The sequence below is a fragment of the Glycine soja genome, chromosome 2 (assembly GCF_004193775.1).
Source record: "Glycine soja cultivar W05 chromosome 2, ASM419377v2, whole genome shotgun sequence".
NCBI lineage: Eukaryota > Viridiplantae > Streptophyta > Magnoliopsida > Fabales > Fabaceae > Glycine > Glycine soja.
In genome coordinates, this window is record NC_041003.1 from 38,128,378 (window position 1) to 38,143,988 (window position 15,611).

Genomic DNA, 15,611 nt, shown 5'->3' on the forward strand with positions numbered 1-15,611 from the left:
TATTAATTACAATAAAAACTATGACTGATAAATTATGATTTATGACTCAGGCTGACACTTTGTGGCACGATGTTTGGTTCTACTACAATTGTGCACACTATGTGTTTGATGGAAAATCTTGAATGGCTTTGTATTTGACCGTGTCTCGAAGCATGTAATTTTCTTGTTCATTTCTGGTTCTTTCTTCAAGGGCATGCATTTCTTATATATTGTTTAGTCGGTTGAATATAGTGAATCAATTTTCTTTCTAGATTTCCACATGTTCTTCTACCAATCTTCACATTTTGTTATCTCTTTAATTCCATCTTTTATCAGTCATCACATCATAGCAACGAAGGGACAAACAAACAATACACCCTCCAAGTTTTCTTCTAGCAACGCGTTTATTTTTTCTTTTCCATTTTATAATATTTTTCTTTTCCTTTTTGGACTAAATACACCAAGAATTTCATTGCCAGAAATGTTCAACATTATGGTGACTGAAATTGACTCAAGAGATAACTCTCTCATTCTTCTCAAACAAGGAGCTGAAGGTGTAAGTATAACTGTAATCTCTCCCTAGATTTGTTGAAGCAATTAACACCTACCCTTTACATAAAAATTTCAATCTTTTTCTCTCTGTATTGTTTCACCCACCTTGTTAATAGTACCACTCCATAGATAGCAATTGATGTGTAAAGTTTCAATCTTTTCTTATTCTTATTGTTAGAGATAGGGGGAGCAACATGAAGATCAAGCTTTGAAGAGTTTGTCTTTTTATATGCCCGACTCATTGAGTGACATTTGTATTGATTGTTTCCTTTTTAGTCTTAATCTATCCATGTGTGCATCATGCATCATCATGTAGAAGTAGAAAGATTGTTTCTAAGGTTAGAAACTTCTTCAGTGCTTAAACTCTCTATTTTAATTGATTATCATCTATCTATAATCGATTGCACAGGTCTTTTGAGATGTTTGTAGAGAAATCTTTATTCTGGTTTAATCGATTACTAGTTATCCGTAATCGACTACTCAGTTTTGTTTAGACCATGTCTATTTTCTCAAGGTCTCTACTTTAATTTATTACGAGGGTATAGTAATCGATTACATTGTTCTTGAAATCTTTCCAAGTGTTGGAAGGAACACTTTAATCGATTGAAATGAGAATCTAATCAATTACTTCTTTGAGATAATCAATTACATTGGCATTTAAGGCAGTTATAATTGTTTTCTCTATAAATAGCCACCTTGTGTTCTCACTTTTAACAAAGATTTTACAACTCACATTCTAGTCTAGGTTTTTGAAGCTTTCAAAGGTTAAAGTGAGTTGTTAACATGTTGTCACTGTAACATCTTGAAATTTCGCTAACTGAAAATCGATATTTAATGTATTTCTTCTGTTATTTGATTATTTCATTTATTTGGATGAGTTGGGGTATTGTGTGAATTAGATATGTGTGATTTCTTGATGTGGATGCTAGGTTATGTGGAGTTTGATTGACCTATCTTGAAATTGTGAGATTTTAAGTTTTACCCAAACCTGTTATGGTATAACCGCGATCTCGGACTCATTAACTATTGGATCGCCTTCAAATTTGGACTATAGGTTCATAACCCATGTCTTCACACTTTCATAGTTGGGATTTAAATAAAAAGCTTTCAGACATCTCGCACAGTGAGACAAGCGTGCTAAGCACAATTCCATCCTGAGGATAAATTGCGCTCATCGTGAAATGTCATGCTCAACGCCAAAAGTTGAATTTCACTTAGCGAGATCTGTAGATTATAAATATGTTCTTCAGCATGAAAACACGATTTTTCACTCTTCTTTTCTCTAAACACCTACTCAAACCCTAACACATTCTTCTCTACCACTCACGACCACCGGTGGCCACCACAAGCCGCCATTGCTTGCTGTCGAACCACCACACAGAGAGGAATGTTTTAATCGGAACGGAATCCTCAAAATTCACCTCAAGGATTTAGTAGAGAAACAAGCTCTCAATCCTTTCTTTCGTAGTTTCTCTGAGGTAACCTTGACTTCTATGCCTTTCTCCAAATTATTTTGAGCTTCTAATAGTATCTCTTAGGTTTTAGGTACCGAAATAGGATGTTTTTACACTTCCTTTGAAAAACCCTTGAAAATGAGACATTGTAAAAGTTACCTTTTTATAAAATTGATTTTGTTTTCGTTACCTTCACTGAACTGCAATCACATTGGCGTGATCGAAATTTCAAAATGATTCACTTTGTAGTAGAACCCAAAACACACCGTAGCCCCTTTTATTTTGATAGGGGTATTTGACCCTGAAAGTTGATATTAACCTTGTTTTTTAAATCTATACTAAATCATCTTCGATTTGGCATATAGAACTCTGCGTTTGGACTGACGAATGTGAGCATGAGAGGCCTCTGAGTGACGCAAAAAGAAGCTGACAGAGAGCTCATGATAGGTGAGGGGAGTTTATTATAATTTATGACTTTGATACCATAATTGGGGTTAGGGAACCCAATTATGGAATGTATGTTTGTCTCTATGCATGTTGGTTTTCAAGAAAGACAATGTTTTCGACTAATGGGATGCGACACATCTGTTATTGATAAATGACATTATCATTTTATTAGACTATGTTGTCTGAAGACCTGGAGAGTGTGAATCTCAAGCATGAAATTTATATGTATGTATGTGTGGAATGTGATTATTGATGATCTTGTTATTGATGATAATATTATGAGATGATGTTGTTATTGTTGGTAATGTCATTGAGATGAGATGATGTTGATGTTGAAAATGACATTGAGATGGGATGATGTTGATGTTGATAATGACATTGAGATGCGATGATGTTGATGTTGATAATGACATTGAGATGAGAAGTTGATGTTGATGTTGATAATGTCATTGTGATGATGTATGTTGCGTATGTACATGGAGGGTGCACTAACCAAGTTAGATATCCTTGGTGGGGGAAATAGAGTGATTAAAGAATTTTAAGCATCTCTGGAGTGAAGGAGTGGCTTAGAATATTTAATTATCCATAGTCAATGCATTGACGGTGCCCATGTGTCATACTTCATATTGCATGGAAATAGTATAATTTTTTTAGTAAGTACTTGTAGTTTTTCATAAGGGAAAGGCATATCACTCGGTTTGGAACTCTCTTGTGACTCAGGTTGATCACCATAGAGAGGAGTTGTCTGTGCACGATAGGGTGACCTCGACACTTATTGTTTTCCTGATTGTGAGTGTCACATGGACACGCTCATGCTATTTCCTGACAAATGGTACCACATTGCATTTAAAAGTTGAGGTCATGTGCATGCATCATACTAAGCATCATTGATTGAAATTGTGGAAAATTTGATCAATAGTTGTTAAGTGTATGTTGAATTGATGGATAATTGTGTATGGTCATGGTACTTGTTATTGATGATCGCGAACCATCGTTCATGGCAGCAGATGAACAACAATAAATGACGTGGAGGGAGATTTTTTTTTGTGGAAGCCACCAAGCTGATGTGATGACGTTGGGAATATTTTGGGAGAAAGTTGTGTTTTGTTATCAACTCCTCTGTAGTGGTTCCATGATTCTTTTTGATTTGGGCATGTAAAAACTAAATTATTTTCTATCATGTGAATGGTGTGTAATGGTTTAAGATAAACATATATATGTGTTTATTTAAGTGTTTGTGCGTTGTTTGGTGAATGTATATTACGAAAAATTCACTCTCATTTTCATAATCAAATTAATGGAAATTTCATTTAAAAATTGAAATTACACATTTTAGAGTTAGCGATATTGTGCGAAGAGGCGGGTCGTTACAATGAGATCAAGAAGAGATTCATTCAATCAAGCTTCGGTTCTTGCATTTGAATGACAAGGTTGTGTATCTCTTTAACTCTGTTCTCATATGTTTTTACATATTGTACAACATATGCATGAGTTTCTAAAGCATACTAGAATAAGGTTTTCTAGTTTGAGCTAAGGGTAGGTGTCTCTTAGGCACAAAGGACCCTAGGGTGGGTGCCTTAGTCTCTTTTTTTGGGTAGGAATTGAAATTGATTGTGATTTCTTGTAAGAACTCAAAGTGCATAGGGGAAATCTAATTTAGGTTGAATTAGATAACTAGACAAAATTCTCTAAAAATTGAGAGTGAACCAATATAAATCTTGTTGTCCATCTTCTCTTGATATTTCTTTTTGAAGTGATTTAACAAAAGGATATTATGTAGGATGATTGGTTCAATAATTGGTTTTAAATAAAAAGTTTGTCATACGATCCTTGGAAGCGAAAGTTTTTCAAAACTCTGTTTTCTAATTTCGATTTGTTTTCAAAACCAATTCACCCCTCCTCTTGATTTGTGAGTTCCAACATCTTTTTCAATTGGTATCAGAGCTACATCTTGAAAGTTTCTCAAGATCACAGTTTTTTGCAAAATGGGCTCTAAATAAATCACCTTCAAAAAGGGTGTTTAATGTAGCTCCATGTAGAGTCTTTTGCAAAAAGGATGTCCTTTGCTTCTTGAAGATCAATGGCAGCAGAATGGAGAAGGAGGAAAGGTGATTGGAGATGTCACTTCAAGGAGAAGATGAGTCAAGAACAAGCTTAGCACCATCGGAAGCCATGGATAAAAGCTTGAAGGTAGGAGAAAATGAGTAGAGGGAGAGGGAAAGAAGGGAATGAAATTTTGAGAGAGAAAAGAGGGAGAATGAGGTCTGAACTTTGAAGTCTAATTTCTCAAAAATAAAAGTTGCAAAATACACATACAAGGTCTCTATTTATAGCATAAGTGTCATACAAAATTAGAAGGAAATTTGAATTTCTATTCAAATTTCACTTGAATTTGAATTTGAATTTATGGAGCCAAATTTGGAGCCAAAATTTCACTAATTATGATTAGAGAATTTCATCTATGGTTCAACCCACTAATCCAAGATCAAATCCAAGATTCTCCACTAACTGTACTTAGGTGTCATGAGGCATGTAAAGCATGAAGGACATGCACAAAGTGTTACTATATGATGTGACAATGGGATGTAGCAAGCAAATCCTCACCTCCCCCTTAAGCGTCCGAAATATAATTGGATTGAGCTTCTTCCCAATTCAATTAAATTTCTCTCCTAAAACACATCAAATAGTGCACTTAAAGCATGTGAAATTACAAAACTATCCCATTAAAAAAACTAGTGTAGGTGCCCTAAAATACAAAGGCTGAAAATCCTACATGACTAGGGTACCCTAAACTTGTGGGGTACCTTCCCTACACTATGGAGTTCTAAATACAAGGCCCAAAAAAATAATGAAACCCTAATATAATATGTACAAAGATAAGTGGGCTCATACTTAGCCCATGGACCCAAAATCTACCCTAAGGCTCACGAGAACCCTAGATCCTTCTGCTGTATCCTTAGCCCAATCTTTCTGGAGTCTCCTAGTCATGGCTCTGGTGATGGGTCTCCTCCTTGGAAGGATTGCATCAGTGTTTCTCTTAATCGACCACCACTGTTTAAGGGAGAGAATTTTTTGTTTTGGCAAAAGAGAATGAAAATCTTTATTCAATCAATTGATCTTGGTGCATGGAATGCTATTGTTAAAGGACCATTTATATCAACTAAAGAAGTCAATCCTGAATTGGTTCGTAAAGAATGGGATGAGATGAAATATGACAAGAAAAGAAAAGCGCAAGATGATTGAAAAGCTAAAAACATTTTAACTACTAGTTTATCTTTTGATAAATTCTTTCGTACGACAAGGTGTAAAAGTGCAAATAAGATATGGAAAATGCTTGAAGTCACTCACGAAGGCATTGTGGATGTGAGAAGAGCAAGAAAAAACACTCTTGTATCCGAATATAAAGCTTTCCGAATGAAGAATAGTGAAACCATCTCAAAACTTCAAACAAGATTCACCCATATAGTGAATCACTTGCTTGGTCTCGAAAAAATGTTAGAAGATTATGAGCTAAACATCAAGATCCTCAACTGTCTAACAAGAACTTAGGAACTGAAAATCATAGCGATCAAGGAATCCAAGGACTTGGCATCAATGTCAATGGAAACTCTCTTCGGAAAATTGCTTACATATGAACATGAATTGATTCAGAAATCTCATGCAGAAGATACAGAAAAGTTGTAACAACCCGCTTTGTCGCTACGATATCACTACTCTAAACTGCATAAATTTCAATTTTTAATTGAAAACTCCATTAATTTGCTTATGAAAAATAAGAGTAAATTTTTTGTAATATACGTTCACCAAATGAACACATAATTACTTAGAGGAATATATATATATATATATATATATATATATATATATATATATATATATATATATATATATATTAACTCATTACACATGATTCACATAACAGAAAGTAACTTAGTTCATATATATAATTAAATCTATGATTTACATCCTTAATTCAAAAATAATTATAGAACCAGCTACGAAGGAGTTGATTAACAAAACACAACTCTCTCCCAAAATAATCCCAACATCATCATGTCGGCTTGGCGACTCTACAAAAGAATCTCACTTCACGTACTCTACTGTTGTCCATCTACTCCTACAAATGAAGGTTTGCGATCATCACAAGTACCAACCACATGGTACAAAAATTGAAAGGGTGACTTTATTATAAAAGAAATCAACACAAAAATCAAATGACCATGATTAGTAAGAAAACATTAACAAATACCATAAACATTCATTAGTCCAACATACACTTAACAAGTAGTCATCAATCTTCCACAATTCCAATTAATCATACTCAATATGATGCATGCGCCTGACCTTAACGCTCAAATGCAATGTGGTACCATTTGTCGGGAAATAGCCTAAGTGTGTCCACGCGACACTCTCACTTAGGAAAACTAGGCAGTGAGTGTCAAGGTCATCCTGTTGTGCACAGACAACTCCCCCTCCCCCATGGTAATTAGCCTAAGTCTCAAGGGAGTTTCAAACCTAGTGACATGCCCCCAAGTACAAGTATTCCCCCTCATGAGAAACTGCAATTACTTATTGACAAAGTTTATACTATTTACATATAGTATGAAGTATGACATATAGCCACCATTAATGCATTGACCATGGATAATTAAAGATTCTAAGCCACCCCTTTACTCTAGAGATGCTTAAAACTCTTTAATCACTCTATTTTCCCCACCAAGGATATCCAACTTGGTCAGTGCACCCCCCATGTACATACACAACATATATCATCACAATGACATTATCAACATCAACATCAACATCTCATCTAAATGTCATTATCAACATCAACATCATCCCATCTCAATGTCATTCTCAACATCAACATCATCCAATCTCAATGACATTATCAACATCAACATCATCTCATCTCAATGACATTATCAACAATAACATCATCATCTCATATCAATATTATCATCAATAACAACATCCTTTGATATCAATATTATCATAAACATCAACACAGTCTCATATCAATTATTATCAATATCATCTTCAATAATAACATCATTCTCTATCAACATTATCATAAACATCAACATCATATCATATCAATTAGTATCGTCAATAACAATATCATCAATAAATCAAATTCCGCACATACATACATATATAGTTCATGCCTGAGATTCACACACCCCAGGTCTTTAGACAACACAAGTCTAATAAAAACAATAATGTCATTTATCAATAACTGGCGTATCACATCCCATTAGTCAAAAACATTATTTTTCTTGAAAACCAGCATACATAGGGACAAACATACATTCTCATAATTGGGTTCCCTGACCCCAGTTATGGTATCAAAGCCATAAAATTATAAAAAACTCCTCTCCCCAATCATGAGCTCTCCGTCAGCTCCTCTCAGCGTCGCTTAGAGACCTATCTCATTCACGTTTGTTCATCCAAACACAAGGTTCTATATACCAAATCAAAGGGAATTTAGTGTAGATTTCAAAATCAAGGTTAACAATAACATTCAGGGTCAATTACCCCTGTAAAAAAAATGGGCTGAGGGGTGTTTCAGGTTCTACTACAAGGAGACATCATTTTGAAATTATGAGCACATCAATGTGACTAGGGCTCAACGAAGGTCACGGAAACAATATCAATTTTATAAAAAGATAACTTTTACAGCGTCTCATTTTCAAGGGTTTTTCAAAGGAAGTGTAAAAACATCCTATTAAGGTACCCAAAACACAAGAGACACTAAGGGAAGCTCAAACTATCAAGGAGAAAGACATAGAAGTCAAGGTTACCTCAAAGAAGCTACAAAAGAAAGGATTGAGAGCTTGTTCTCCATTGAATCCTTGAGGTGGATTCTGAGGATTTCGCTTCAATTAAAACGTTTCTCTCAGTATGGTGATTTGGCGGCAAACAACGACAGCTCATGGTAGCCACTGGTGGTTGTGGGTGGTGGAGGAGGAGTTTCTAGGGTAGTTTGGTGAAGTTTTGAGAGAGGGAGGTGTGAAAATCATAATTTTTACATTGAATAATGTATTTATAATTTGCAGATCCCTCTAAGCGAGTAAGCTCATCTCGCTAAGAATCCACTTTTGACGCAGAGAACAACATTTCGCACTAAGTGTAATTTCCTCTCAGGTTAGGATTTGTGCTGAGCGCGACAATTCACGTTGAGTGCAATTCGTCTTGCACTAAGCACAATAATTCGTGCTGAGCGCAACATTTTCGTTGAGCGCAATTCCCTCTCAGGTTGGAATTGTGCTTAGCGCGCTTATCGCGCTAAGAGAGATTTTGAAAATTATTATTTTCAAATCTCAAGGTTAAAATGTGAAGATGTGGGTTTTGAAGCTACAATCCAAATTTGAAGGAGATCCAATGGTTAATGGATTTGGGATCACGGTTTTACCTGGACACATTTAGGTGAAACTTGAAATCTCATAATTTCAACCTAAGTCAATAAAACTCCACATAACTCAACATCCAAGTCAATCATCTAATCAAATAACATGATAAATACAGTTAAACATCGATTTACGGCTAGCAAAATTTCAGGGCATTACAAAAGTAAAGGAAAGTGATTTCCGTCAAGGTTAGTTCCACAAAGGAAGATTGCAAAGAAATCTCTAATGATGATGAAGATGTAGAGAATTTGACCTTGATGGTGAAGAAATTTGGAAAATTCCTCAAGAGGTCCAAAGACAGAAAATTCTCTAAACCTTTAAAGAAGGTGGAAAGCAACAACACCTTCACATGCTTCAAATGCGAAAAGCAAGGCCGCATCAAATCAGTTTGTCCTATCTACCTTAGAAAACAACTTGTTGAAAAGAAAGGAAAGAAAGATAGAAAATCAAAGAAAGTCCTACATAGCTTGGGAAGAGAATGCATCAACATCCTTCAATGCTTCTAGCGAAGAAGTTGCAAATGTGTGCTTAATGGCTGATTCAAAGGATGACTCCTCAACTATTGAAGAAATTGAGGTAAATTCTGAATTTGAAGAAGTTTTGGAAGCCTTTAACGAAATGCACGAGGAAGTGCAAAGGCTTGTTGTTTCAAACAATAAGTTGAGAAGCAATCTAAAATGGCATATCACTAAATTGGCTTCAACACAAAGTGAGCTTGATAAATTGAAGCATGAAAATGAAAAACTTGTTTCAATTTATAAAGCCACTGGTTGTGTTTTTGCTTCTACTTCTCTCAATATGGATGATTACAAATCTTTGCAAAATGAGTTTGAAAATTTTTAAAAGGATCACTATGAAGAACATATGAAGTTGCAAAATGAGCTTTCCTATCTTAAAGATCTTTTTAGGAAAATGAATAAAGGAAAGAGTGATCATAGTCACTTACTTAGTATGCAAAAGCATACTACCGATAAGATTGGTTTGGGGTATAACATGCAAACTAGCTTATCCAAGAAAACTAAGTTTGCATCCTCCAAAAAGGTGAACCCAGACAAAGTCTCCAAAAAGAAAAACATATTGCATCCTAATCCTAATGCAAAGACTTGTCATTATTGCATGAAAACAGGGCACACATCCTATAAATGCTATGTTAGGAGATTTGATGTTCCTAAAGGTAAATATGTCTTTGGATTCCTAAAGATTTAATTGTGGAAATTAACCCCATTGGACCCAACCTTAATTTGGTACCCCCACTTTCTAATTGATTTTGTCTTGTAGATGTTCCTAAAAGCAAGAGACTCACTATGGTATTTGGATAGTGATTTTTCTAGGCACATAACGGGTGACAAGTCCAAACTTATTGACTTTGTGTTAAAGGAAGGAGGATATGTCACTTTTGGAGACAACAATAAGGGAAGAATTATGGGAGAATGGAATATTGGAAATCAGCATAAGACTCAAATAAAAATGTTTTGTATTTCAATGGACTTAAGCACAATCTCTTACACATAAGTCAACTATGTGACAAAGGCTTCAAAATTGAATTCAACAAGAATTTTTGTCTTATTTATCAAGCTAAACCTGGTGAGGTTGTTCATATAGGTAAAAGAATATGTAATATCTACATGCTTAATATTGAACATGCATAATTTCATGGGCTTAGTTGCTTGGTAAGTAAGATTTATGATTCTTGGCTATGGCATCATAGGAATGTACATGTACACATGCATCATCTCAATCATCAAGTTAAAAAGAACTTAGCAATTGGTATTCCAAAACTCAAGTTTGAGAAAAATAAATTATGTGAAGCATGTCAAAAGGGGAAACAAGTTAAAAACTCTTTTCAAAGTAAATCATTGTTTCTACTTCAAAACCCCTTGAACTACCTCATATGGATTTATTTGGACCATCAAGAAGTATGAGTTTAGGTGGAAAGTACTATGGCTTAGTAATTGTTGATGATTATTCTAGGTACACTTGGACTTTGTTTTTGAGAACCAAAAATGATGCTTTTTGCAAACTTGCTAGAGTTGTTCAAAATGAGAAAGGTCTTAACATTATTTTAATTAGAAGTGATGATGGAGGTGAATTTCAAAATGAGTATTTTGAAAAGTTTTGTGAAGAAAATGGAATTCACCACAGTATTTTTTGGCTGATGTTGTGAGTATTGTTTGTTATACTCTCAATAGGCTTCTAATAAGACCTATTTTAAAGAAAAATCCTTATGAGCTTTACAAAGGAAGGAAACCAAATATTTCTCATTTTAGGGATTTTGGATGTAAATGCTTTGTTTTAAACAATGGAAAAGAATTTCTTTGTAAGTTTAATGCAAAAGTCAAAGAGGCAATTTTTCTTGGTTATTCGTTACAAAACAAGCATATAAAGTGTTTAATAGGAGAACATTGTGTGTGGAAGAATCCGTACATGCTATGTGTGATGAAACTAACTCTCTTGTTAAAAAAAAATGCTTTGGAAACTGAAGATACAGGTTTTCAGGATAAGGACACTACACTTGAAGAAGAATCCAAGGTTAAGGATCTTGAACAAAGCAAGGAAATCACTACCACACCTCCTAAAGACCTCCCAAGGGAATGTAGAACTCAAAGAGACCTCTCCTTGCACAACATCATAGGTGAAATATCTAAGGTAGTATCCACTCACTCTAGACTTAGAATTTTATGCAATCACATGGCATTTGTTTCTCAAATTGAACCTAGAAATATAGATGAAGCAATTCATGATGAGCATTGGTTGTTGGCTATGCATGAACAACTAAATGAGTTTAAAAGGAATGAACTATGGGATTTAGTCCCTCGACCTGCCTCTCACAAGCCAATCGGAACAAAATGTGTGTTTCTAAAAAAAAAAGATAATGGAACTTAATAAACCAAGAGGGCGGGTGAATTGGTTTTCAAAAACACAATGTACTTTTAAAAATAGAGTTGCAACAAAAATCTTTTCTATACGGATCATATCACAAAACAAATATGAATCGAACATAATCAATACTTAATCAATCCTTCCTTACACATGATCCTTCATTAACTTCCTTTCTTTCACAATCATAAAACTTGAATCTTTAAAACCTTAATAAAAACTTGAATGAAAGAAAGATATGAATGAGAGAAAAAGACACAATCTTTTATATTGGTTCACTCTTTATTTCTAGAGAAGCTAATCCAGTTATCTAATCCACAACCTGAATTAGATTTCCATTATGCATCAAGAATTCTTACAAGCAATCATGATCAATCTACAATTCCCAACCTGAAAAAAGAGACTAAGCCATCCAACACCAGGGCCCTTTGTGAATATAAGCCTAAGAGAATCCTACTCTTAGCCCAAACTAGAAAACCATACTCTAGCATGCTATAAGCAATTCATGCATCAACACAAGATCGTGTAAAAACCATATGCTACAAGCAACGGAATCCTTGAAATTCAATTTGAAAATTCATGACCCTTCAAAATATAACTGTGTAATCGATTACCAGAAACCTGTAATTGATTACCAGCGAACAATTTTAGAAAAAGCTTTTTGAAAAGACACATCTCTTCAAACCATTTTTGAAAAGGCACGAAGGGCCTATATATATGTGTGTCTGACTTCGTAAAGCAAGAGAGAGATATTCTAAGAGAACTTCATTGCCAAATGCTCTCTCAACAACTCTTGGGAAAACACTTGCAAATCTATTGAGAATTCATCTAGGAACTTCAAATTGTATTATCATTTCTAAAAGAGAGAAATTCCTCTAGGAACTTCAATTTGTATCATCCACTCTAAAGGAGAGAAATCTTTCTGTTCATCTTAGAAAGTCAGTTGTAATCAAGAGACTGATTGTCTCTTGGAGAATCTTGAACAATAGAGTGTGGGATCCCAAGGTGTGTTCAAAGTCTGTAAAAGATTTTTACAAAGTTAGCGAAAATCTCAAGTGGGTTGCTTGAGGACTGGACATAGGCACGGTAAGTAGCCGAACCTGTATAAATCGAGTTTGCATTTCTCTCTTCCCTTATCTCATTTATGTTATTATAATTAATTTTGTCTTGCATGTTTAAAGAACATTATTAAATTGATTGTTGCTTCTTCTTCTGCATTCTAAGCTTATCATTTAGAAGGGGGTTAAAAGTTTGTTAGTGGGAAATTTTGAAACTTAATTCACACCCCCCCTCTTAAGTTATAGAGGCCACTTGTCCAACAAGTGGTACCAGAGCAGGATTCTTGTCTAAAGTTTAAAAACTTCAAAAATAGATATGGGTTCATCTAATTTTCCATTTCCTGAGGAAAATTCTATTAATAGGCCTCTAGTTTTCAATGGCGAGGGTTAGCACTATTGGAAAACCCAAATGTAGATCTTTATTGAAGCCATAGATTTAAATATATGGGAAGCCATTGAAATTGGTCCCTTCATTCTTACAATGGTAGTGGAAAATGCAACTATAGAAAAACCCAGAGAAGAATGAGATGATGATGAAAGAAGAAAGGTTCAATGCAATTTAAAGGCCAAAAATATAATCACTTCTGCATTAGGCATGGATCAATATTTTAGAGTCTCAAATTATAAAAATGAAAAAGAAATGTGGGATACATTACAAGTAACCCATGAAGGCACTGCTGATGTCAAGAGATCTAGAATAAACACTCTCACACATGAATATGAACTGTTTAGAATGAATCAATATGAAACCATACAAGATATGCAAAAGAGATTTACTCATATAGTTAATCATCTTGCATCATTGGGAAAAATATTTCCTAATGAAGATTTCATTAACAAAGTGCTAAGATGTTTAAGCAGGAAATGACAACCAAAAGTAACAGCAATTGCAGAATCAAGAGATCTCACTAATATGTCTCTTGCCACTCTCTTTGGAAAACTTCAAGAACATGAAATGGAACTTATGAGACTCCATCAACATGAAGAGAATGATAAATAGAGGAAAGGAATAGCACTCAGAGCCTCATCATCTTCTATTCAAGAAGAAAGTGACAAAGAGGACTTGAATGAAATAGAAGAAGATGATGATTTCATATTTTTTGTGAAGAGATTCAATAAATTTTTGAGAAACAAAGGAAATCAAAGGAGATAAAATATCAATCCAAAGAAGAAGGGAGAGGATTCCTCCTTAGCCCCAAAATGCTATGAATGTGATCAACCTGGGCACTTAAGATTAAAATTGTCCTGTCCTTAAAAGAATAATGGAAAAATCTGACAAGAGAAATTTAAAAGAAAAGAAAGAAAAGAAAGCATGCATCACTTGGGAAGATAATGACATGGATTCTTCAAGTAACTCAGAAAATGAGATCATAAATTTGGGTCTCATGGAAAAAGACTCTGAAAGCAGAGAAGAGTTGGCACATTGATAGTGATTGCTCCAAACACATGGCAGGAGATGCATAAAAGTTTATTCATATTTCTCCCAAAGATAGTAAATATGCGATCTATGGAGACAACAAACAAAGGTAAAATTGTTGGAGTTGGAAAAATAGGTATGAATCCCTCTACCTCCATAGAAAATGCTTTACTTATTGATGATCTTGAGCATAGTTTATTATGTATTCATCAATTATGTGATAAAGGCCATTTTTCCAACAAGTGGTATCATTTATCCAACAAAAGGATTTTAATTTGTCTATTTTTTATTATTTTTGCCTATGATTGTTAACTTTTGATTGAGTTTTGATGCTTGTTTTCTGCTTGAGTTTTGATTGTCTTTGATGATTGCTTTTGATGCTTGTTTTTTATTTGGTTTAGCCCACACAAAAGCTTGACCCTCACGAGTCAGTTTAGTCAAAGGTAAAGCTAACTTGGAGAAACCTTCTATGAATCTCCGGTAGTATCCTGCTAAACCCAGAAAACTCCTAATCTTAGAAACAAATTCAGGACTCTCCCACTCCCAAACGGCTTCTATCTTAAAGGGATCTACAGCTATACCCCCTTGAGATATCACACGCCCTAGGAAACTAACTTTCTCTAACCAAAACTCACACTTGGACAACTTAGCATAGAGTTGTCGATCCCTAAGGGTGTGTAGCACAATCCTTAAATGTTCTTCATGTTCCTCTCTAGTCTTGGGGTATACCAAAATATCATCTATGAATACTACCACAAAACTATCAAGGTAAGGGTGAAAGACTCTATTCATGTAGTCCATAAACACACCTTGAGCATTAGTCACGCCAAAAGGCATGACTAGATACTCATAGTGACCATAACGAGTCCTAAAAGTAGTCTTAGGTATGTCCTCAGACTTCACTCGAATCTGATGGTAACTTGACCTAAGGTCTATCTTACTAAACACACAAGCTCCTACCAGTTTTTCCATAAGGTCATCTATTCTAGGAAAAGGGTACTTATTCTTAATCGTCACCTTATTCAACTGGCGGTAGTCTACACACAACCTCATGGTCCCATCTGTCTTCTTCACTAACAACACTGGTGCTCCCCATGGAGACACACTAGGTCTCACAAACCGCTTCTCCAACTACTCCTCTAACTATTTCTTAAGCTCAGCTAACTCTATAGGAGACATCCTATAAGCGGCTATGGATATGGGTCTAGCACCGGGTACCAAGTCTATGGAAAACTGTATCTCTCTCTCGGGTGGTAGACCGAATATATCCTCAGGGAACACTGTAGGAAACTCTCTGACAACAGGGAGGTCACCCATGGAAACCTTTGTCCCCGTCTCTAGGTTAGACAAGATCATGTACAATTGAGCATCTTCTTTTAAAGATGTCACAACTTGGTTGGCAGAGATAAACATCATA

At 35.0% G+C, this 15,611-nt stretch overlaps 1 pseudogene; it reads left to right on the forward strand.

The window, feature by feature from the left end:
* Positions 1–472: 472 nt before the first annotated feature.
* The window catches only part of LOC114371610, a 48,018-nt pseudogene continuing 32,879 nt past the window's right edge, over positions 473–15,611 (forward strand).